General features: G+C 39.2%; 1 protein-coding gene across 7 annotated transcripts in view; it reads left to right on the top strand.

The window, feature by feature from the left end:
• The window catches only part of IGSF11 (immunoglobulin superfamily member 11), a 148,795-nt gene that overhangs the window by 70,049 nt on the left and 55,207 nt on the right, over positions 1-23,539 (top strand). The window contains exon 1 of one of the 7 annotated variants that reach the window (XM_045851936.1): positions 3,174-3,193. The exons of the other annotated variants lie outside the window; for them this stretch is intronic. The gene's annotated coding sequence lies outside the window, so the exon portion shown is untranslated. Of the gene's footprint in view, positions 1-3,173; positions 3,194-23,539 lie in introns of those variants that run through there. 7 annotated transcript variants of the gene reach the window in all.

Below are 23,539 nucleotides of genomic sequence, written 5' to 3'. Positions count from 1 at the left end.
TGATGCTTAGGTGAGGTATACAAGTTCTGTTCAGAAAGTATCCAGCCACATAAAATGAAAATTAGAGACATTTAATGAAGAAGATACAAGATACAAGAAACATTGTACAGAGGACAATGACGACTCAGTCCCCTTCAGAGTAGGCATCTTGGGACCTCACATAGTTCTCCCAGTCGCCATCAGCTTCCCTGTTGTATTTCCTGAATCTCATCAATGATCTAAAAATCTCTTCCCTTTCAAAAGTGATTTTAGTTTTGGGAAAAGCCATAAGTCACAGGGTTCCAAATCTGGGATGTAGAAGGGCTGAGTCACCTGAGTGATTTGATGTTTCACCAGAAAACTCTGCAGGAGACATGATGCATGAGAGGGTGTGCTGTGATGAAGCTGCCAATCACCAGTTGCCCATAGTTATAGCCTTCTGAATCATTCAGTTTCCATGGAGGAATGTTCAAGCTTAATGCAATATTTGATGCAGATTCATTGCTGTGCTTGTTCCATCATTTTGAATGCAATGGCCACATAGTACACATGCTGATTCAAAGGTGTCTACTGCCCCCACTGACTAGCACAGTAAAGTCGTCATTGTTCACACATGCACATTCCAGTCCACTCTCCTTGGCTGCCAGTTTACATTAATGTCAGGCAAACTGTTCTCATTATATTATTAATGGCCAGACTTTTATGGGCAGACCTCATATTGGATAGTATTGATATTTATTCATATATCTGGGCTTAATATGGCATTGAAATATACTCTCACATATATTTTTATTATCTCTTATTTTCTTCTTTTAAGACTTATAGAATACAGAAGCCTCAAAACCTCTGGCTGTACTTCCTGCAAGATGGAGGTGTAGGTAGACACACTGTGCCTTCTTGCACAACCAAAGAAGGACAACAGCAAATTTAAAAACAAAAAACAACGAGAACTGACAGAATATCGAACTGTATGGAAGTCTGACAACCAAGGAATTAAAGAAGAAACATTCATCCAGACAGTTAGGAGGGGTGGAGATGGGCAGCTGGGCAGAGGGGACTCTCAGCAAGGCAGTGGTGGAGGTCCGGGGTGAGCAGGGTGGTGGCTGGTGGACTCAGCTAGGTGGCAGATTATGGACTGGGCAGTCCCACATTTGCATGCAGATAAATTGGGAGGAACAACTGGGGAGCAAGATAGACCACGCAACCCAGAGTTCTAGTGTGGGGAAATAAGACCTCAAAGTCTCTGACTGAAAATGCCTGTGGGGATTGAAGTGGCAGCAGGAGAAACTCCCAGCCTCATAGGAGAGTTTGTTGGAGAGACCCACAGGGTCCTGGAACATACACAAACCCACCCACCTGGGAATTAGCACCAGAAGGACCCAATTTGATTGTGGGTAGCTGGGGAAGTGACTGAAAACTGGCAGAGAGCAGAGCAAGTGCCATTGTTCCCTCTTGGACCCCTTCCCCCACATACAGCGTCAAACACAGTGTTGTGGGTTGCCTTGTTCTGGTGAACACCTAAGGCTCTGCACCTTACTATGTAACAGGTGTGCTGAGACAAAATAAAATGGCCCAAATGAAAGAACAGATCAAAGCTCCAGAAAAAAATATAACTAAGTGATAAAGAGATAACCAACCAGTCAGATGCACAGTTCAAAACACTGCTAATCAGGATGCTCACAGAATTTGTTGAATTTGGTCACAAATTAGATAATAAAATGAAGGCTATGCTAAGTGAAATAAAAGAAAATGTATAGGGAACCAACAGTGATGGGAAGGAAACTGGGACTCAAATAAACAGTTTGGACCAGAAGGAAGAAAGAAACATTTAACCAGAACAGAATGAAGAAACAAGAATTCAAAAAAATGAGGAGAGGCTTAGGAACATCCTGCACATCTTTAAATGTTTCAACATCCAAATTGTAGGGGTGTCAGAAGGAGAAGTACAAGAGCAAGAAATTGAAAACTTATTTGAAAAAATAATGACGGAGCACTTCCCCAATCTAGCAAAGGAAATAGACTTCCAGGAAGTCCAGGAAGCTCAGAGAGTCCCAAAGAAGTTGGATCCAAGGAGGAACACACACAAGGTACATCATAATTACATTACCCAAGATGAAAGAGAAGGAGAGAATCATAAAGGCAGCAAGAGAAAAGGAGACAGTTACCTACAAAGGAGTTCCCATAAGACTATGAGCTGATTTCTTAAAAGAAATCTTGCAGGTAAGAAGGGGCTAGAAAGAAGTATTCTAAGTCATGAAAGGCAAAGACCTACATCCAAGATTGCTCTATCCAGCAAAGTGAAAGGCAAAGCTATCATTTAGAATGGAAGGGCAGATAAAGTGCTTTCATCATCACCAAGCCCTTATTATATGAAATATTGAAGGGACTTTTCTAAGAAAAAGAAGATAAAAACTAGGAACAATAAAATGACAGAAAACTCGGTTATTAACAACCAAACCTAAACCAAAACCAAAAATGAACTAAGCAAATCACCAGAACAGGAACAGAATCAGAGAAATGGAGATCACATGGAAGGTTATCAGTGGGGGAAGGGGAGAGGGGGGAAAGGTACAGAGAATAACTAGCATAAATAGTAGATAGAAAATAGACAGGGGGAGGTTAAGAATAGTATAGGAAATGTAGAAGCCAAAGAACTTATATGTAAGACCCATGGACATGAACTATAAGGGGGAAATGTGGGTGGGAGAGGGAGTGCAGGGTGGAGGGGAATAAAAGGGGAAAAATGGGACAACTGTAATAGCATAATCAATAAAATATATTTTAGAAAAAAGACTTACAGAATATATGTAAAATATTCTTTCATGTGACAAATACTTGACAACCATTATCTTTGCCAGTGCTTAGCACTGTTTTGCATATTTAAGGGTCATTATGACACAGTGTATTTTGGAGCCTATTGCTCGGGCTTGACCTCCATCTAGGCTACTTCCTAGGTTAGGTAAGTTACTTAACTTCTTTGGACTGCACTTTCCTTGTTTTTAAAGTGGGATAGTAATAATAATACCAATCTCTTAGATTGGTCATACATAGTAAAAAATATTAACACATGTAAAGATTTCCAGGTTCACAGTAGTTAATTAAGTATATAGTAGTCAACTCATTGCTACAAAACAATGGTACATGTTCACCTAGTCCCATTTCATTTTCCTCTTCAGAGCCCGACCAAGGCTGCATCATCCTGCCTTTCTTGCAGGTAGGTTGGGGCCATGTACTTATTCTAACTGGTAGACTCTGTGTGGGGAGCTGATAGGTGTCATCTGTGAGCCAGCGCTCTTTGGCCTGTGCCTTGCGGTGATCAGCATGATGAGGTGATGGAATCACAAGATGAGTCTAAACTGACTCCCTGATTCACCCTTTGGAAGACAGCTTCTGGATATATAGAGGACATTGTGTGAGCAAGAAATAAACTTTGTGTAAATTTTAGAGTTAGTTTGCTACCAAGGCATAATCTAGCTTATGTGGCTTAATATAATATGTCCGTTATTGTTAGTGGTTAGTTAAATACCAAATGAAAGAAACGATTGAGTATTTAATTTTAGCAGAGGTCTTTCAATAAAGATACTGAGAAGGAGGGAGGAGGGGATTTCATTCAGGAAACAGAAACAGGGTTTAGACAGGGACATAACATTTTTTTCTTTTTGAAAAGAGTTTCATGTAAATTCATGTGTGGGTGATAAAATTATTTGCTATTCTTTTTCTTGCCCTATATCCTAGAATAGAAATTATTTGTTCTAAGCTGCTTCTAGCTTATTAAATGTCAAACAGTTGTGTTCTGGAATGGTAACTGATAATTTTATTAGGAGTGAGTTAATCAGATCCTGTATTGGGGAGCAGGTTTTGTCAGAGTGTGGAAGAGAGAACATAAGAGCTCCAATTAGGGTTTTGAGGAAGGGAGGGGACATTGCCTGGAGTCTGAGGAGGAAGCATGGGTCATCCATATAAACAGGGTCAAGTGATGCTTGAGGTGAAACCTGTTAAGTGACAAAATGTTGCGATAGTTTCTGTGCTTTCCCTGCATACCACACAAAATGGAAAATCGATTTGGTTCTTGGGAGACAAGTTTAAATATCTTTGAATATCTTTAAACACTGACACAAGAAAAGAAGACTTCTCAAAATGTTTTCTGTGTCATTTTTTCTCTTTTCAATATTTAATTTATGTTTCTCAGATTGAATCATTATGAAGATGGGCAAAGAAATACTATACAAGTCAAATATTAAGGTAACTTACTTAGAGGTCAAAGCTGACCAGCTTCATTTGTTAATAGAAATCGATGTGTGAGAAAATAGTTGGCCCATAGTGTGACTGGGTCACATATCCCAGATGCCTGCCTTTGGAAAAATAGGAGCATGAAATCAAATGCTCCCTAAATTTCTTTTAACAGATAGAGACTGTGTAGTGCTGCCTCAGAACAGCTGATAAAATTCAGTGACTATTCTTTTTCTTACAGAGAACAGAAATTTCTACTGCCCCAGGAGTGTTGCATTGTGGGGGAGAGGGGAGGTGCTTGGGCGCCTCTGTGAGTGGCATCTGTCTCCTGGCGCACTGCAGAGTACCATGGCAGTAGAAACTTGGATTCACATGAATAATCTGTTTAGAACTGATTTTAGAAATTAAGGGAGCGACATCACTTTGGGGAAGAGGTGTTGCTGGTATCCAGTTTTTAGAACATCCTCTATCTTCAGACTGGTATAAAAAATTTGATTCTAACTCTAGTTTCACTAGTAGGAGGAGTTTTGTTCTTTCTTGTACTTGGGTTTTTTGTGGTTGTTGTTTTTTGGGTACTTTCTTAGAGCCCCAGCTCATGGCATTAGTGTGAGGCACGTCCTTTGACATACTGGGAGGTAGGTGAGGAGAGACCCAGCACTTTGGTATTGATGGTGATTTGGAGGGTTATGACTTAGGGACTTTCTGGATACAGAATATTGTTTGGTAGTATAGACAATAGCATGAGAGGGGTTTGAAAAGATAGCTCCAGGTTTTGAGCCTGTTCTTACCACTAGCCATCAAAAAGATGTTGGGAAGACAAACTTCATTTTAAGAGGAAGATATCGACTTCACTTTTGGACCTTCAGTTTAAAGTGACAGGTGATGACATAGTGGTTGGAAGTTTGACACTCCATCTCTAGTGAAAAGCTGGGGCTCACAATGGTTGTGATGGAAACATTTTGTTCTTATGCCCCAATTAAAGACCCCTCCCAATTCTCTATTTGATAGGACATATCTTTGAGATTATATATAGCTCAGGTGTGTGAAAATATATGATTATATAAACTGATGAACAACTGAACACATCTTTTGTTCAGCAGAATTACAGATTTATCTCTGTTATAATTAGTAACAGAAACCTACATGAAGTGAGTAAATGTTTTTAAAGGAAACTTACTATTGAAGAAAATACAAAAGTGAGCTAGTCTTTTTAAAAACATATGTTTGGTTTTGTGAACAAAATGATTTACATTTTTTTTCCAAGGCAAAGTTTCTTTAGTAAGAGGAGAGAGAGGAGAATTCTTGTCTGTCAAATTTAATCTGAAACCATCTGCTGCTGTATCTCATTATGTTCTTCATGTAATTAGAGCAATTAGGGTGAGGCTTACATCATATATTTGTCTTGGAAGGAGGGTTGAGCTATTTGCAGGCTTATTTTGAGAGGTTAGAGATTAATGGTCTAATCTTTTAAGTAAACTGATGGAAACAGAAATGTTTAAGCTAATAAACCAAGAGCTATTTTTCTCTTATCTGTAATGTTGCCTTTTTATTGCCATGGTAACTAGGTTTCTTGAGGAATATGTTTTTATTGGTATTAACTGAAAAGATGCTAGAGAAGAGAGATTGCAGAAGAAAGAGAGGACATGGACTTTGTGGTGCTGTGATTGTGGTAGAAACCTCTTTCCAGATTTTTGATGCTGAGCTGGTTGGAAGGAGGGAATGGAGAAAGAATTTGAAGGAGACAGTGTTAATCAGTTGTGCAGGACTCTTGGGAAGCCAGCCACTTGAATGTGGTTTGTGTACTGAAGAAGGGGATCGAGCACTGTAACCACAACCTGCTAAAACCACGGTGGGGTCCCTTAGCTGGGCCTGCAGTGCCCCTCCACACACTGGCCTGGGGTTAGTGTGCCTTCTTTCATCCTGGAAGGGTCTTCTTGTTAGGGCAGGCGGTTCTTTTCTTCTCTGTGTCCCCGCTTTGCCCTCCTGTCTTCATTGCAATTACCAGTACACTAGTGATTCACATTGCCAATAACTCAACCACTGTATTAGTTTTCCACCTGATTTTTCTTAAGTCACTAACTACTTCAATTCAACCACCTGGGGCCACCGAATACATTTTTATGGAATATCACTTCATCTTTGTCTTTCTTTTTGTTTAAATGCCAGACTTCTTATCCTGGTATTATTCATGGTCCTCTGAAGGAAGACTGACCCACATTATGGCTGTCACTCTTATGAATGAACCCTCCTTCCAGCTAGTCTGGTGTTTTCCCTGTCTTAGCAACGTGTCTTGCTTATCTCTACCATTGCTTCTCTGCCCATGCCATTGCTGTCTGAAACTTCCTCTTTCTTTATCTACGTCCTAAATCCTTCAAGATCCAACTCAATATTCCACTGCCTTGTTTTGTATCATAATTGTGATGTATATTTTTATCTAATTGTCCTTACAAGTGCTCAGAATAGTTAGTTGTGTGTAATATAGTGGATGCTGAAAAGTTGGTGGTGATTGAACTACAGACCTTTTGAAGTGGAAGAAACTTTAGAGATCAAGATGGCCCATCTTGGTTTGAATTTCAGGTGGCTGTGACACCAGGTCTTTGGGAACCCAGATAGCAAGTCAGCTTAATGGAATGAGTGGGTCTTTATTTCATTCCTTTACTTACTTTCCTGTTTGAGCTCTGGCATTAGAATTTCACAAGGCTCAGGCAATCAACAGAGAAAACTGTTTTCTCCACTTTTGAGGGGATTTATCCAGGATGCATCGAAGGCATTTAGCTTCTGGGTGTGTGCCCAGTGCTGTATGCAGGGAACAGTTAATTCTAGGGCCTGTCCCTGCTCTACTCTATTCAGATCAGGGCTCATTTGTGTGTGCCAGGCCGCTGCTGAGCTTGGCACATGCTGGTGGGCAGGAGAGGCCTGCTTGTTTCTCTGCATGTGACAAGTTCTCTTCCTGCTGGATGGGGCATATGCCCGGGTGAGAGATCCTGGGTGCGAGAGCAGCAGGGAGAATAAGACACTGAGAATGAGAGAATGAGTGTGAGCAGTGGAAGCAGAAAGAAAAGGAGATATAAAATAGAAGGAATTTGTATCTACATTCTGAGTGGAAATTGTCAGCTAGAGCAGACTTGCACTGCCTTAGTGTCATGCATCTTCGCCTAGGTCCTGGCCTCACCCAGAGCTCACTGTCTCCAATTCTTCACTCAGGTAGGGCATGACATATGCCTTATCCCAGCTCTACTTTAAGATGGTGTTCATTCTTTATTAAAGGTGTTCATATTTTAGTTCTCCAGGGGTGACTAAGCTCTTTCATTTGCTTTTAGTTTATGCTAGTGAGACCCTATTCTACATATCTGCAACCATTCCATTTATCCTTGAATTACACCTTTCAAGCATTAAGCTGTAGCTTTTACAGATTCAGTGGTGGTGTCTGCCCAAAGAGACCAGATAGCTGTCCAGCCCTGCACCCATACTTTATGTTGTAGGTGCATGGATTTTGTTTAACCTCAAAATAGCAAAGTTATAGCATGTCGGGATTTGTACAAGCTGTACAGATTCATCTATTGAACAACTGTTTATTCAGCAGTGTTCTCTGATATAAAAAATATGAAGCTCCTTTCCTTCACAGAGCCTTCATCTTAGCAGGGAAAGACAGGCAATAAACAGTAAATGTAATATCAATCAGTATGATGTGTAGTATGTAATGAAGTGGTACATACATTGGGAAACAAAAAGTAGAGACCCATAAGGGGGTGGCTTGAAAAGCTGTGAATGAGACTAGAGTTTAATATTTTCAATTTGAATATATTTAAACCTTATATTTTTACAAATATCTAATTTGAAGAGGTTGTGCCTTTTCGTGGGTTTTTAGATTATAAGACCACAAGGACTCGAGCATTCAGACCCTTCTTTCTAGACCCCATGGGGTAACTGGCCATGTAGTCCTGTCTGTTTGGGATTGGAAGGAGGGACAGCAATAATAAGTTCAAAAAGCTCTGGTCTAGGTCAAGATTTAGTGAGAAGAGGACATCAAATTCACCATTTCTGTTCTCATGGACTTGGGAGTTTCTCTTAAAGATAGAAATGCATTTTGTTCTAATATGTGTCTTTAATGTACAGCAATAATTATTTGAGTTTTAGGTAGTTTTGATAAATATCTTTTTATTGAGTAGATTTAAATATGATCTTTGGTGTATGTTATCTTAAACATACCATTCTTTCATAATTTATACACTAAAATGTTCAGGTGTGAGGGAAGGCTTAAAAAGGTGGTGAGTGGGGAAAGGGTTTTCTTCTTTAACTGTGCTTTCATATCTTTATTTTCCCTTTTTTTCCCAGTTACCTTTTTTTAGGATAATCACTGCCATTGGAAATGAGGAAATATATTTCAGAATTAAGATGAAACCACATGGCCTGGCATAATCCTGAATATCTGATGTCCTGTTTTTGATGTGTACACATAACGTAAAATGGTTTCCTCTAGCTGTTTATTTTGTTACTGTATTCTCACTTCCTGAAGTTCGATAATCTCACTGAAGCTGACCTAATTAATTTATAATGTGGAAATCTCTCTCTGCTCCCTGCCCGTCTGTATAGCATGCCATAGCTTCCCGTGGTATACTTTGGTCATGCCAGTGCTTTTTGCTTTCTTGTACTGGAATTGACTCATATGTCCTCAGGTTATCGTCTGGGCAGAAAGTTGGTGAGGGGGCAGTAGGCACTTCTGTCAGTTCCGAGGCTCACAGGGATCTGTCTGCCTCTAGGCCCTGTGGGGTATGTGAGGCAGGACTGCGCTCATTTTTTGTCAGCCTTATTGTGGTCCAGTTGGCTTCACCTGCCCAAATATGGCAGAGACATCACAGCAGTGATCTTGGTCTTTTTTTAAAAAGCTGAATATATATTTTTCAAAGAATAAATAATCTATGTACCTATTCCTACAAAAAAGATCATTTATAGAGAAAGGTGAATGGGAAGACAGATTTTAGTGTTTGAAGATTTTAGAAGCTTTTTTTAAAAGATCAGTTGTGCTTTCTCTTTCTTAACGGTCACTATTTGAAATCTAATAGTATTTAAAAGCCATAGTAATGGGTCTATTAATGAGAAATACCTCAGCAGTACAAACTCCTAGAGTAAGACTTAAATCCTTCTTGCTGGTTTTTAAATCATCACCTCAGACGAGGAAAATCTATGTGAACATAATGCAGAACCAAGTTTACAACCTTTTCCACTCTAACCTGGCTTCAGTCTTGATAATACTATGACTCTCACAGGCAGGAAATCCTGAGTGCATTACATTCCCTCTCTTACTTGGTATCCTCCATTTTTGTCAAACATTTCTGTCCATTTTTCCTTTAACATCTGCAAACTTACCTATTTATTTCCATCCCCCAAGATCCCCTGGTTAAGTGCCTCTTTACCTCCTGCCTAGTTTGATGTAGTGTTTGAGATCTGAACCAGTGCCCCTGCCTCATTGTTTACTGCTATACTTAGCCCCCCTCCCTTTTTTTGGTTTGGCAATTTTTTTTTTTGGCTGGTTGAATCTTTTTGTGTGTGCATGCATGTGTGACTACCTATTTTTTCCATTACAGTTTACTTTCAGTGTTTTCTTGTGACTTATTTTTTTAAAGGAAAAGATAAACACAGCATATCCCATACCACAAAAGAATCAAGTTCTTGACTCTGAATTTTAGAAGTCAAGTTCCAGGCACAAAGGGAATTGATCTGGAAGATTCTAAATCAGTTCTTCCTGTCCTAAAAGTAGAGCTTGCAGTGGTGGCATAGAGATCCCCTGAGCCCAGCATGGCTGGAGAATACTAGGGATGGCTGTGAGGACTGTCTAGTTAGATGGACCTGAGATAGTTTTGTCAGTTTCCTGTGGCAGCAAGGAGATTCCTGTGTGCCGGGAGGGGCATGGGTGTGGCCAGGAGAGAGCCAGACTTGCAGAAGGCTTGGGGGAGGATGAGGATGAGGATGAGGGAAGTATCTGGAGAGACCTGCTCATGGAAGAGCTTCAGATGTTTGCAGGGATAAAAAAGGCAAGTAATGACCTCCACCTCTTTTTACCCCACACCCCCCAAATCTAGCATTTTGTAATCCTCTGGAAGTTAGATGCACCCCGAGAAAGAGGAAGCTTGAGATTACCTGAATTGACTGAAATTTAGTTTTTACCATTCAGTGAAATGGAGGCCTCAGAACAAATTAAGTTCAGATATATAGAAATAAACTCCAATTTCTTGTACACTTTCATTTGTGCTTTGCAGCAGTACCTTTCACACCAGTTCCTTCCAGTGTTGTCTCTCTAATCTTGTTGCTTTCCATGAGGGAAGCTACCAGGCCTGTTTGTAACACTCTGTGTGGATTTCCAGATTCTTCACAGTCTGGTTCTACCCCATTGTTTTCCTGTTCTCCCACTTGAACCTCTGATTTTAGTCTTCACTTATCCTTGTGTCTGCCAGGCGACCTCTCAGCTTCCTACCCACTGCTCATTCTTTGCTTATATTTCTCCTCCTAACGTTCAGAAATAGGACTTCCCTTGCCTCTTTTTTTTTTTTTGCCAGTCTAAACCCTGTTCAGCCCAGATTGTGCTGCCTTTTGAAAACCTTTATTTTCAAATTCACAATGGTCTTGTTTAAAAAAAAATTACAATGCTACTTCATACTTGGTTACATAGTGCTATTTGTTTCCTTGATTTTTGTCTTATGGCCATTAGTTATTTTCTCCAACTAGATGAAAAGCTTTCTAATTAGGAATATGGGCCACACACCCCCTATTTGTCTTGCATTCTCTTGAATGCTAGCACATGGTAGAGCAGATAATGAAAAATTACTCATTAATTAATGGGGTAGAAGCCATTGCTAGTACATTGCTAATGAGATGAGTTTTATCTTTATCTGTTCGTTCTTTATATATTTTTGTATCACTACCACTCTAATGGTTAAATGAAAAAAGCAAGCAGTGGGCGGATGCACTGTGCATGTCTCTGACAGTAAAACAAAGCTGATTTGCTCTATTTTTAACAAGCTTGATGGTGTTCATTTTTCAAGAGGCACTTAAGTGGGTAGCTAAATAAGTACTCCGTTTTTAATGCAGTGCTATGTACTCTGGTGGAGAAGCCTTTGGAATATGGACATCACAGTTTCAGTATCTTTAGTTATTACTTGCTCAAAGTTACTTGCTCAAAGGATAAAGAGAGCTATTCCTTTTATGTTTGATATTTTAAAAAATTATTAAAAATTATTCAACATTAGAGTTCCATTTTGACACAACCTCTAAAGAATAGTTTTGTTGCAGATTTTAGTTATGCGTTTCATTTGTTTGCTTGGAAGAAACTCAGCTGGTTTCCTGCCCTGTTCTGTACTTTACTTTTATTCAATGTTAGGGGCTTCTTCATGGAAGGGTCTCCTTCGTTAGGTTTTAGAGAGGCTGATGCCCTTTTCCTATATTAGTTCTCTGGCTATCATAATTCCCTGGAGGCCTAAAGTAGGCAGAAGACCTGGGGAAGGAAGGAGCAGAAACCTGAGATGCTTCGGCACACAGAGATGTTATCCTGCTCCCTTTGCCTAGCCTCCCTGACAATGCTTCAGTTTTCCCAGTCCCAGGGACAGAGTCATAGTGCATGTAATATTTTTGAATCCTGAAATGACCTGTTACAAATAATTTTAATTTTTTGGTAAAAGCTCTAAAAAATTATATATATGAGTATATTCAATTTGCACACACACACTCTTTCATATTAGCCTGTGTGTCATAAGGTTATTGGAGTGTGTGTCTGTATTGTGAAAATGAGGAAGAATATGCATTAACTTTGGGAAGAATCCCTGCCTCATTCAATGTCACTGCTTGCCCGTGCATAATAAAAAAATAAAATAAAATAGTTGCTTCTACAAAGAGAAAGTAGGAATAATATATTTATTCACTTGCTTGCTCATTCATTTATTTAATGTACTTCAGTAAATGCTGAGAAGAAAAAAAAAGCACAGGGTACTATGGAAAGAATGCATCAGAGAAGGGGGCCTTTTTGAGAAGCCTTCTTTAAGGAGGTGATGTCTAAGCTGACACCTGGCAAGTAAATAGGAATTTGAGAGTAACTGAAGAAGAAGCTGTTGCCTTAAAGCTGGAAATGGCTGAGGTTGTTGGATGACTTGAAGGCTGGGTGCGTGGCACAGTGACTGAGGAGAAGAGTGGCAAGGAGGTGGGCGCAGCTTCATTTAGAATTGCTTGTGTTTAATAAGAGAAGAGTCTTGGGTTCATGACTGGCAAATAGCTGTGGAAAGTGGAATTGCTTTGGAACAGCAAATTTTTGTAGAGTTTTGTGTAACTCAATAGAGAATGCAGCGAAAAGACTAGAGTAGAGATTTAACACATCAATCATATTATGATCAGTGCCTTTTATAAACTTTATTTTCAGATGATAAGTGGGCTATCTGGACATTTACTTGAGGCATTTCACATTAGTTTGTCTTTTAGTTTAATACTCTGGCATTAATTCCTGAAACTGAGTTTATTTGGCATCCCCATATGTTTAGTAACCTGCAGAGCTTGAGTCATCTCACTGAGAGTATAGCAGTGTGGTTGTTGGAGCCCTCCTCCAGACTCCTGAGGTAACTTTGGAAGGTGTGTCTCTTTTTTCCCCCTTTCTCTTCCTCAGCTTATCTGTTGGGTAGAATTATAGATGTTGGTGAGAACAGTTGTCTCTTCTAGATGTGGAGCTGTGTTACTACCACCTTCTGTGCAGGCAGAGCCCTGGGCATTCCGAAGGTGGTTTGGGAATGGAAATCAGACAAAGGGGGAAGAGTCCTGGCGTGGCTTTGACTCTTAAAATTAAATCTAAATCTGGCCCTTATTAGTGTAATCTGGCTGTTTTATATTTGGGTAAATATTTGATCTTCGACATACTTAGTGCTGCTTTTGTACTAACCTGGGCCTGGAAATCCTTCTGCATGTCATTGGAGAGGCATGATGTGGACATGAAGGCTTCCTTTTTCATATTGCTCCCTAGTAAGACATTGTTGACCTGAAAAAGAAATGGAAAATAAACCAAAAGATTAAAAGTCTTTCTGTAGACTCACCACAACTTGTGGAGTATATAATTAAGATAAACCAAATAACTCATTCAAGCTTGTAAAGGAGCTGTGCTGTTGAGGAAAGCAATGTTAAATCAGGGACTTTTAACACCCCTGCTCTGCTACAAAGAGCCGTCTGACTTTGGACAGAATATTTAGTCCTTCTGAGTTGTTTCCTCATCAGTAGTTGTGTGAAAAGCCTTAGCAGTGCCATTTCTGCATCAGCTTGGATTCAATGGCCAGACCATGGTCACTCACAGGGTCCTGTGGCACACTGCGGGCCACAACATGGGAAGCGTACTGCATCGCCCTCTTGCAGGACTGCACGTGATCAAAGTGTGGAAGAGACATCTTGCTTTGGCTACTATCCAGGTTGATGACATGCAGGTGAATCCCCAGAATCAGGATGGGTGGGAGAGCAACTGCAATCCAGGCACTGATGCTGGGGACCAGCAGTCAGCTGCAGCATGGAGGCACTGTTTGATGAGGACTCTGATGAGCTTTGAGTATGGGGCCCAGTGAGTGTGTGACAAGGCAAAATTTACCTGTGCAAAGGTACACCTCATAATTGGTTTTGTATTACTCATTATGCATTTTGTATCAAAAAGAGAGACAGCATTTTTGTGCATCAAAATGGGTTCTAATTACATTTTTATCACACTACTTTAATCTGCTACTACTGCAGTTCTATCCCTGTAATTCTTCTTACTTTATTTATTTTATTTTCCTTTCTGTGGCCACCTCTTTTTTTATCCTTTTTAATCTTCTTGTATATCTTTTCTGAACACTATGAATGTTCCACCCCCTGAACTCATCCACCCAGCTGCTGAGTATAAAACAAGTTGGCCTTTCCTCATCTTTCCTTTATTTCTCTAAAGTGACACATATTGCTGTGCAGTAGCAATACAGATTTATGTTTAATAGATGCTTCCCAAATTTTAAACATGCTATACATTTTTTCGGGAATTTTCATAGATATAGCAAAATATGAAGAAGAAAATTAAAGTTACCTATGATGCTTTAGCATCTAGAGGTCACATCTCCTAAATTTTTGGTGTATTCTTTTTTTCTCTTGAAAATTATTTAGTAAATGTTTAGAGTTTCATTGCAACCTGCATAGACATTGCATTTGAAAACACCAGCACATTTATTATGATCTCTGATAATTTAGAACTATTTTTCCCTCAAGAATTGTAATCACTTCTGTAGGAAAGTACTTTTTTTCTTCTAACTAGATCTGGTATAAGATTACTCTGATTAGTAACCTCAATTCATTTTTGAGTCAAAAAGGAAGCAATGAAGTGGAAATTGGGAAAGAGAAAAGCTCTTTTATTTAGCAATTTATGACACAGATGTTCAAGTTAATTTTCTTTTTCTTTTCTTTTCCCTTTGCCTTGTTTTCTTTTCTTATACTTATTTTTTTGTCTCACAAATGGAGCTACTGAAGGGGGCCCTGCTGGATCTCTGTGGGGTGCCTTGTGTGATACTGTTGAACTTGAATATGGCCCCTTAGAAGATATACTGATTCATCTAAGTTGGAGGCCCCTGATCTGGGTTATCTACATTCTCTGAAATTATATACCAAAATGTATTTATATGTATGCTCTTCTGAGAAGATGATTGACCCATGAGTTTCATCAGATTTTCAAATGATTCTATGTCCTGAAAAAAATATGTTGGACTTGAATCTAAGATCTGGTTGTGGATTAGACCTTGAATTGTCAACTCTGGGCAAGGCACATGACCTCTCTGAAAAGAAGGGAAATTACTTGTGTATATATAGTGTACATGGAAATTTGTAAAAAGAATTAATTAATACTTTATGACAAATTGGGTTTTTTGGTCCAGAAAAAATGTCAAGGGACAGTTTACTGTCCACCTGAACCATATAAACTATTCTGAAGCTAGTTTTGAGCTATGGGGTTGATTTGGAAGACAAAGTAGATGCAGGCTTCATGCTTCAGTGGGCTAGATCTGGGTGTGCTATAGTGGGATGTTTCCTACATGAATTGCAAACACAAGACTGAGTTTGTGTCATGTCTTCTACAAATCCTCATAAATTAGATAAAATTTTTATTTGTGTGAGGTAGTTTAGTAGTGATTTTATTTGGAGTTAAAATAGGTTGCCTATCCTATGAAAGAGCTCATATACTAAGTCTTAAACCTGGTAGCTAGTTTATTAGAAATATAAAATGTCTTCTTTCCATTTGTATTTTCTTCCCTTGCCATGCCTTTCTTCATGCAAGTAACTTATGTATTTGCAGTAATGTGTGTACTTACGTTAAGCTAGAGGTTTCAAACCCTCTTCTCATTCTGTGACATACTGGTGGGAAGTTTCTTCCCCTTATCCCCTTCCTTTTCTCTTTAGTTCTGCCCATCCTCTCTGACTTGCACTCATTATCTGTCTGTTCATTAACTGTCTTTGAAACACTGGTTAATATACAATCATAGATATAACTCATGTGACTTTTGGACTTGTTTTCTATTTACTTGCTATTTTATTTAAGAATCTGAAACACCAGTCCAAAAGAACCTGTGCACCCCAATGTTCATAGCAGCACAATTTACTATAGCCAAGTGCTGGAAGCAACCTAAGTGCCCATCAGTAAATCAATGGATCAAAAAACTATGGGTACATTTACACAAAGGAATTCTATGCAGCAGAAAGAAAGAAGGAGCTCCTGCCCTTCATGACAGCATGGATGGAACTGGTGAGCATTATGCTAAGTGAAATAAGCCAGGCAGTGAAAGACAAATACCATATGATCTCAGCTTTAAGTGGAACCTAATCAACAAAACAAACAAGCAAGCAAAATATAACCAAAGGCATTGAAATTGGGAACAGGCTGGCAGAAACCAGAAGGGAGAGGGGAGGGTATAATGGAGGAAAAGGGTGAAGGGTTTGCAGGAACAACTATAAAGGACACATGGACAATAATAAGGGGGGATGGAAATGGGATGGAGGTGGGGAAGGCTGGGGTGGTGGGGAAAAGGCAGAAAACTGTAGTTTTTATAAACAACAGTAAAAATCAAAAGCATTTAAAAAAAGAACCTGCAGAGCAAATATGCAACCCCATAGTGTAATGATACCCCAAGACTGTCTTTCCCAAGGTAAATCTAATGTATAGAGTGCTACAGATGCATCAAGAGGAAATAACTGGAGGAACTTGAGAGAAATGAGGAGATACTTTGTTTAGACTTAAATGTAGGTCTGGGGAGGTTTTGCAGTGATTTTTAGAAGACGATGTGTGGAAGGCTGAATTAGATGGATTCTCAAGGATCTTTCAGGCTTCAGTATTCTGAGACCTAAAGAAATGTTGCCTAGTCAAAGACCACTGGACACAAAAGGCTTCTGTGCATAATGGAGCTCATTGTGCTCCTGACCCAGGAAGCTTGGCAGAGAGGCCCATCATAAGACTGTCACCAGTCAATTAAAGTCAATACCAATTAGGGAATATTAATTAAAGTTGTAGCCTCCCTAAAGAAAAAAAATTCTCTGTCTTTACATGTATATAAAAATATTGACTTTCTATTTGTATATATATGTATGTGTTTGTGTGTGTGTGTGTGCATAAACATAGTTGTTTTTCCCAAACCAAAAGAAAGAGAATAACACTGAATATCTTTTTAATGTGTCTAATAATAGTACTCTGGAGCTTTTAGTTTGCATGATTTATTTTTAGCACCTCATTACCACCAAGCAGAACTTTGTCTTTTTCATTCCTGTTTTACATAGTTCACTGGTCCACAACTCTATCTCCATGGGTCTCCTAGCTGCCCATGAACTTATAGCTCCCACAGCTATAGCTCTTCCACAACCTTCATTAGAAGGTTGTGTGATGGTACCACATAATAGAAATGAATTGATGTAAATGAATTCAAAAGTATTATTTCTGCCCAGAGTATTTCTGATTATTGTTTGTTTGTCAGGTAATTTCTGACTTCTGGGTACATTTCTGTAATCATTGCTTTAACATCCCATTTTCAGACAAACTATCGAACTACAGAATGTTAGAGGTAGAATGGACCAGAGAGAGCATATAGTCCAGTGGTCTTCTAATTTTAGTATGTATAAGAGTTACCTGGGGGAAATTATTAAAGATACCTAGTCTTGTGTTTTTATTTCCTGAGATTGTGATTCAAATGTCTGACATAGAGCCCTGAATCAGAAATTTTAAACAAGTGTCCCAAATAATCCTGATGGGTGGTTCAGGGACTTCATTCTGTAGGTCGCTGAAGCTCAGCAAGTCCCACTCTGGCTCCTCTAGGGTTGGAAATGCAGGCTTCTAATTCTTCAGTCCTGTGTTTCAGCCAAGTGGCCAGGTCTGCTGCCCTTTGGGAACTGTTTTTGTGAAGACCACCAGAGACCTCCCTGTTGCCAAATCTAGTGGAGTTGGTTTTCAGGTTCTATAATAAATTGACTTAAACAGGCAAATTGATTTTATAACTTTTTATGCTTGTGAGTACTTTTTTCCTCCCTGATTTCTACCCTGTCCAGGTACTTGTCTTACTCTTCCGGTCATGCAGTCTTGTTCTCTTCCCCCAGTTCCCCATATTTCCAGCTGCCTACTGAATATTTTCAACTGCTTGTCCCTCAGAACTTGTCAAACTCAGTATCTCAAATTGAACCCCAAATTATTTTCTCCCAAATGTTTCTTCTGCCTCTATTTCCTATTTTAGTAAATGGTCCCATAGTGACCTACCCAGAGTACTTAATTACCAAGTATTGGGTTGGCCAAAAAGTCTGTTTAGTTTTTTCTGTAAAGAAAAAGACACATTTTTTCATTTCCACCAATAACTTCATTGATCTGAATAGTTTGAGTATGTCAGCTATCTCCCTCTATTGGTTTCTAGTGGGCAGAAGCCAGGGGTGTAGCTAAACATCTTCCAATGCTTAAGACAGCCCACAGCAAAGAATTATTTGACCAAAATGTCAATAGTACCAAGAAACCTCATAAACCAATTTTGACAGGTTCAATGAGTCACAGCATCTTCTCCATACACTGCACAAATCTTTTTTTGCATTTCAACCTTTATGGAAATAATAAAGCATAATACACTGAAAATGTCATGTATTTTCTTCCATTTTCAATATTAAAATGGCTTCATAAAAATTCGCCAATTTTGATGTTTTTTAATTTTTAAAAAATACTTATTTTTAGAGCAGGGGGAAGGGAGGGAGAAAGAGAGAGAGAAGCATCAATGTGTGGGTTGCCTCTTGCACGCCCCAACTGGGGCCCTGGGCCTGCAAACCAGGCATGTGCCCTGACTAGGAATCAAACCAGTGACTTTTCAGTTCATCGTCCAGCACTCAATCCACTAAGCCACACCAGCCAGGGTGATTTTTTTTTAATGCATGTTGATATGACAGCTGTCACGGTACAATCTAACAAAATTGTTTTGAATGAAATTAAAGACAACAAGGGGAAAAAGGGAAGGGTTTGCAAGGACAAATATATAGGACACATGGACAATAACAAGGGGGGGGTGGAAACTGGAGAGAGGTGGGGAGGACTAGGGGGTGGGCTGGAATGGGGGTAAAAGGCAGAAAACTGTACTTGAACAACAATTAAAATTAAGAGAGAAACTGAGCAGTACTAGAGCAGAAAAAATTAAATGAACTTTTTGGCTAACACAATAATAATTGAAAAAAAAGGCAGAAAACATGAAGAAATACTCAGAACAGAGTGAATTCTGCAAGTTTCAAAGAATGAGTTGCAGGTAGAAGGACAGAATTGAAATAAGTTACATTTCTTCTGTTATAATCTCTGTGTTAATTGTTTATGTAGAATCTACTCTCTACTCTTCAAACACAGGATTATGCATTTGCAGATGTACATGGGTCAGAGACAGGAACTACCCCTGAAGCAAGTTCCAGTTCTTTCAAACAAACAAGTATGGAGGGCTAGGCCATGTGATTACATATATATAAATCCCATAAAATTAGTGATTTCTATGAAATAAGTTCCATGTGGAATACAGTGTTTACTAAAGAATAAGTAATAAAAATGTGCAAAATCCAAGTTTATATGTAGAATATGTTACTAAAACTTAATAACCATGGCAGTGATTTAGAACTTAGACCAACACATTTTCTTAAGGGAGTAGCCTATCAGTGACATTGTTTAGAATTGCTGGTTTATAATGACAATAAGAAGCAAACTGAATTTTCATCAGCTTTATTATCAGTTTTAAATAGATTACTGCAAACAGTGCACCCATCTTGCCAAACCTCTTTGCCCTTGGTACATATGCCACTGGCTCCTGCCATTCATACATTCACCTCAAGCCAGAAGCCTTAGAAAGATTTTTTAAACTCCTTTTTTTCTTTCTTTTTTTTTGGGGGGAGGATTTATTTTGTTACTTGTTTCCCAGAATCTTAATTCTGCGATTAATTCATGAATTTTGATATTTTTCTTTTGCAAATATGAATGTTCTTGGCAAATTTCCCATTATCACTGAAAAAAATAACTGTTTTTTTTTTTTAGTTAAAATTTATATACAGTAAAATTGACTGACCCTTTGTCTAGTGCTATGAGTTTTGAGAATGAATATGGTGTGGGAATGTGAAAGCGCCCATGGGCCTACTGAAGGTTGGTGTTGGAGTGAAGAGGTCTCTCTTCAGGGTGTCATGACCAAAACCAACTGTCCAGCACCACAGGCCAAGAGCGAGTGCCAGTACTCTTTCCCCAAGAGCCCAGCCCCAGCCCAATCTCTGCAGGAATCAGCCCAGGGAAGAGAGCCCCTGTAGCTGACAACAGCAGTGGTGTCCATGGGACATTATCCAGACAGATCAAGGACCTCTTCTTCCCTGTGCCAGAAGGAGCTTGTGAGCCCCTTTATGTCCTCTGTCCTTTAGTCTTCCTGGGTAAGGGAAAGGGTGGTGCAGATGCTCTGAGAGGCCGTACTGAAGACAGAATCCTCCAGAGGGAACATTTAAATCAGCAGTTTTGGAAAGTCAGATTTTGAATAGGTAAATGTTTAAGCTGAAGAGGTAGTTAAATTGAAGGAGAATTGAAATATGAAGTCTGTCTGGAAAAAGCCCAGCCATTGTTAATATCATGAGAATGGTTTATGCGACATCATTGTAACCTGGCAGCCAAGGAGAGTGGAATGGAAAGCACATTTGTGAACAATGATGACTTTGCTGTACTAGTCTGGAGAGGTGGTAGATGCCATTGAGTGAGTTTGTGTACTGTGTGGTCATCACATTCAAAATGGCTGAATGAGTAGAGCAACAAATCTGCATCAAATTTTGTGTTAAAGCCATTGTGGAAAACAGTATGGAATTTCCTCAGAAAACTAAAAATGGAACTGCCTTTCCATTCCACTGCCAATTCCACTGCTGGGATTATACCCTAAGAATCCTGAAACACCAATTCAAAAGAACCTGTGCACCCCAATGCTCATACCAGTGTTATTTATAATAGCCAAATGTTGGAAGCAACCTAAGTAGTTATCAGTAAATGAGTGTATCCAAAAACTATGGTACATTCACACAATGGAGTTCTATGCAGCAGAAAGATAGAAAGAAGGAGCTCCTACCCTTCATGACAGCATGGATGGAACTGGCGAGCATTATGCTAAGTGAAATAAGCCAGGCAGTGAAAGGCAAAGACCATATGATCTCACCTTTAAGAGGAACCTAATCAACAAAACAAACAAGCAAAATATAACCAGAGACACTGAAATAAAGAACAAACTGAAAGGAACCAGAGGGGAGGGTGGAGAGGATAACAGGGGTAAAGGGAAAAGGGTTATTAAGGACACATGGACAAAGCCAAAGGGAGGTAGGATTGAGGGTGGGAGGTGGGGATGGGTGGGGTGAGTGGGAGTGGTGTGGATATAATGGAGATAACTGTACTTGAACAACAATAAAAACAAAAAAAAAACAAAAAAATTTTGTGTGTTAAGTTTGAGCATTTCTCTGTGGAAACTTTGGATGATTCAGAAAGCTTTCAGGGGCAATGCAGTGAGTGCAGCACAAATAAAAGTGTTGCACAAATTCTTCAAAGGTGGTCAAGAGTCTGTTGAAAGTGATCCATGTTCTGGAAGGCTTGCAACAAACAGAACACCTGAGAATGTTGAATGTGTACATTGGCAATCTACAAAGATCAGTGACTGACAGTGAGAGAACTTGAAGCTGATCTGGGGATTTCAAAAACTATTGTGTCTGAGATGCAGGATCTTGGCATGAAATATGTTGTGGCAAAATGCATTCCATGGCTTCTGATACTAGAGCAGAAGGAACATCATGCTGCAGTTGCTAATCACTTGATTCAATCTGCTAACAATGAAGCAGATTTGGTGCCCTGTGACTTCTGGCTTTTCCCAGTACTAAAAGCACCTTTGAAAGGGAAGAGATTTCAGACCATTGATGAGAATCAGGAAAATACGACTGGGCAGCTGATGTCAATTTCAGTGTAGAATTTTGCAGAGTGTTTTGAATAGTGGAAGAGATGCTGGGAGAACTGTGTGAGTCCCAAGGTGCCTACTTTGAAGGGGCCTGAGGTGTCATTGTCCTGTGTACAGTGTTTCTTTTATCTTCTTCAATAAATGTCTCTATTTTTCATATCACATGGCTGGATACCTGCTGATTAGCAGGTCTTTTTTCCCCACTTCCCACTAGGATGGGAATCCTAAGGATGATTATTAAATCAGCTATAGAAATGAAAGAGTTTGCATATTCTTTGTATGTTTGAATGTTTCAAATATAAATTTGTGATATTTTACCACAAAAAGTAACCCCTGCTAAAAAAGAGATGTGTGTGTAGTCTTACTATGTGGTAATAGGAGTACTATAATATATGCATGAGAAAAAGATCAGAAATATGTATACCAACAATCTTCATTTCTGAGTAGTGATGTTACAGGTGATTTTTATTTTCCTTTTGTATTTTTATGTTCCTCCCTAAATTATATGAAATAAGTTATGTATCTACAGCTAGGAGAAACAAATGCTACTAAAAAAGAACTTAACTAGCAAAAGTTAATATTTTTATTGGATGTGTATGCATTATTACACAGCCTTATGGTATACATTTTACATGTACACATTTGATAGACTTTTTATAGAATTTATATCCTGCTTTTTATCACCTAATATAGCACGATCATTTTTCTTTTCCCATAAATGTTTTTCAAAGGCATTTAAAAAGTTAGTTATATAGTAGTTTGCTGCTGAACTCTTTCTCTCTTGCTGGACATATACTGTATTTTTTGGGCTATAAGATGCACCCCATCCACCCTGTCCCCTTCCAATTTTGGGGGAATAATGGTTGTTAATGCTGCTGTTGAGTTCTGTTTACATTTACATTGGTGAAATATTATTAAATATTTTAGCACATTTTTTGCTTCAAAATTTGTTTTCCTATTTTCCTCCTTTAAAACCTAGGTGCGTCTTATGGTCCAAAAATGTGGTGATTTGTTTTAAAATTTTCACCATTTTAAGTAACCCTATAATATATGTAATTATTTATAAATCTCTGCTTCTTTGATTGTTTCCGTGGGATAGATTCCTTGAAATGATATTACTGGGCCAGATAATAGGAATGCTTTCAAATACTAGGTATCAGATAGTTTTAATTTTTGTGATCCTTTTTGAGCCTAGACTAAGGAATGAGCTACATTACCTAGAAACAAGCTTTTCATTCCACACATGCATTATTTCTTAATAAAAACAACAGCGACAACCAACACACACATGCATACATAGCTGTCGTATTTATCTAATCAAGACTTCCTCAGACCTCCTATTGTCCAACTTCTGGCCAAGATGGAGGCGTAGGTAGGTACACTTTGCTTCCTCCCACACCAAAAGAAGGACAACAAATTTAAAAACAAAAAATAACCAGAAGTGCCAGAAAATTGAACTGTATGGAAATCCAACAACCAAGGAGTTAAAGAAGAAACATTCATCCAGACTGGTAGGAGGGGTGGAGACGGGCAGCCGGGTGGAGAGGACTCACAGTAAGGTGGCAAGTAGCAGACCGGGGCCAGCAAGGCAGTGGCTGGCAGAGTGGAAGGTCCCACATTTGTGTGCACATAAACAAGAAGGAACACTTGTGGGGTGAGAGACTGAGCAACCCAGAGTTCCAACGTGGGAAAATAAAGCCTCAAAACTTCTAACTGAAAAAACCTGTGGGGGTTGAGGTGGCAGAAGAAACTTCCAACCTCACAGGAGAGTTCGTTGGAGAGACCCACAGGATGTTAGAACATACACAAATCTGCCCACCTGGGAGTCGGCACCAGAAGGGCTCAATTTGCTTGTG

Source organism: Phyllostomus hastatus, unplaced genomic scaffold (genome assembly GCF_019186645.2).
Source record: "Phyllostomus hastatus isolate PE091 unplaced genomic scaffold, TTU_PhHast_1.1 phas_contig_86, whole genome shotgun sequence".
Classification (NCBI taxonomy): Eukaryota; Metazoa; Chordata; class Mammalia; order Chiroptera; family Phyllostomidae; genus Phyllostomus; species Phyllostomus hastatus.
The sequence above is the reverse complement of the archived record's forward strand: the minus strand, read 5'-3'. Positions and strand labels throughout refer to the sequence as shown.